Source organism: Petaurus breviceps, unplaced genomic scaffold (assembly GCF_028583685.1).
Source record: "Petaurus breviceps papuanus isolate PSGF00001 unplaced genomic scaffold, PetGlider_PUasm1.0 400, whole genome shotgun sequence".
NCBI lineage: Eukaryota > Metazoa > Chordata > Mammalia > Diprotodontia > Petauridae > Petaurus > Petaurus breviceps.
Genome location: NW_027186316.1, coordinates 4,830,961 through 4,833,423, shown reverse-complemented (window position 1 = coordinate 4,833,423; position 2,463 = coordinate 4,830,961). Strand labels below are relative to the sequence as shown.

General features: G+C 46.3%; 1 pseudogene; it reads left to right on the top strand.

Moving 5' to 3' along the window:
- Window positions 1–363: 363 nt before the first annotated feature.
- Window positions 364–696, top strand: LOC138170951 (large ribosomal subunit protein eL33 pseudogene; annotated as a pseudogene).
- The last annotated feature ends 1,767 nt before the right edge of the window (window positions 697–2,463 follow it).

Sequence of the window (2,463 nt, the reverse complement as noted above, 5' to 3'; positions counted from 1 at the left end):
TGTCAGTTTACCCAGGCAGTTTACTTCCCACCAAGGAGATGTCAAGTGGACATTCCTACCCTCTCTATGTGAGTGTAACCTGTGGCCCATTACTCCGATTTCTAATCCTGAAGGCTTCTTAAGGTCATACTCTTTGGCTTGTGCTCCCACCCCCACCCCCATTTCCGGGAACATTTGAATTTGACCTGTTTGTAGTTCTCTCTGAGGGGAATTCAGGTCCCTTGACAAAGTCAGATTAGTAGCAGGCTATAAGCACAGGATAGATTTTTATTTAATACAAGTCAAAAATAGAGCACAGACTCATTCCTCCATCTTGGAGCCTGGGGAGTCCTGCTTTGAAACTAGGATTTCTAGAACAGCAAAATGTCTAGAAGGCTGTAGGCCAAGGCCATTTTTGCTGGCTAGATGCAAGGCCTACAAAACCAGAGGGAACATGCTATTCTTCTGGGAATTGAAGGAGTCCATGCTCGAGATGAAACTGAATTCTATTTAGGCAAGAGATGTTTTTGTGTATACAAAGCATAAAACAACCCAGTGACTCCTGATGGGAATCCCAACAGAACAAGAGTGACCTGGGGAAAAATTACTCCAGTTCATGGAAATAGTGGAATGGTTCGAGCCAAGTTCAGAAGCACTCTTCCTGCCAAGGCCATTGGACACAGGATTTGAGTGATGCTCTATCCCTCAAGGATCTAGAACAGGAGTCAGGACCCTGCAGCCTCAAGGCCTCGCGTGACCCTCTAGGTCCTCAAGTGCAGCCCTTTGACGGAATCCAAACTTCACAGAACAAATCCCCTTAATAAAAGATGTTCTATAAAACTTGGACGCAGTCAAAAGGTCAAAGGACCTAGGCCATATGTGGCCTTGAGCCTGCAGGTTCCCCACTCCTGATCTAAAATATGAAAACTGCTTAAAATTACAATTTTTTTTGGTGAATGTAAAAAAGCCAATAGAGCAAGGACTTCTGTATTGAAGCCTATATAGGCAGTCAGAAGGGAATAGTGGCCATGCACACAGTACCTCCTTAGAGAAGTCCTTACCCCTATGGCAGGCCCTCCATACTGGCTTTTCCTAGTTGCCCTCTCTCTCTCAGCAATCCCTGGAACATCTTTGCTTCTACCCAGCTTGGCTTCCCATCCTGGTGGGAGCTTGGCTACTTCTCCCAAGATATCTTCCTGACTGGAATTTCGGTACACTAACCATGAAGCTATATAACCTTTCATCTGTGCTAACATCTGTGTGCCATTTTCCCCCAAGAGAAGCAATGGGCCTTGTACATAGGGCCCTGGGTCTTCTCTTCTCTCTGGCTAAATCTGGGGTCTGATGATCCCCACTTTTTCTTACAACCCCTGGGTATGTGACATGGCCTCAAGGCCCTCCTGGTTGTCCTCCTCTGGACAGTCTCCAGTTTACCAACAGCCTCCCTAAACTATGGTGCTCAGAACTACGCACAGGGCCCCTGGTGGGGTTTGAGTGCAGTGGGCAGAGGATTTAATGTTGGATGCTTACTTATGTCCCTCTTTAGGTGGCCCAAGACTCCTGGGGCTCAACCTGCTGCTCACATTGCCTCTGCTCAGGGCTATTTCTACCAAAAGAACCTTGGGGAAAAGTCATTAGTTTCAGACAAACTACAGCAGAGTCTTGAATTATAAGCATTTAGTTATTTTATTAATTAATTATTTATTGTGGCACCGATGCAGAACTGGGGGAAAAGCAAGGAAAGGCAACAATTTCTGCCCAACTATATGGCAGCAGTTAAAGGCGGACCCCCTTCCCCCAATCCCAACAGTTTATTGTCATTCTGGCTTGTATACCTCATCCCATCTAACCGATTCAAAGGGGCCTAAAGCAAGTGGGATGATTCACTTAGAAACATATGGCAACTTCTATAGAGCCTGGCATATTATTCTCCAATGAGACATGTCTACCTAAGGCTTCTAAACATCCCCCAATGTACTGGCATTTCTTGGCAATCAGGCCAAACGCCAACTTAGTTTTCAAAAGTGGTAGCCACATAAACATTGCTCTGAAACGAAAAAAGACCGACTCCTCCTCACTTGAGAAGCCCCGACAGGGTCAGTGGTTCTCACTGCAAAGGCACAATTTATTTCTGGACTGCCCTATTTAGTTTTCAAGCAGAAGAATGACCAGTAGTATTCCTAAGGGGTGACTGGGAAGGGTTCCCCCAGGTAAAGGAGGCAATATGGGTGGCAAATAGTGGAGGGGAGAGAGAAGGAAGGAAACACATTGGGGAGAGGGAGTGAGAGTAGGGAAATGGAGAAAGAAATAGAGGAAGGGGAGGTAACCCAGCAGAGACTGCTGGGACCATGAGCAGACAGAGGAAAAATAGTGGGAGGAATTCCTAGGCTGCACCCCAGAACTTGGCATAGTAAACAGATTGCTGGAGTATCAGGAAGACCTGGATGTGACTCTGGGCAAGTCTTCTAGCCTTTCTCTTCCTCA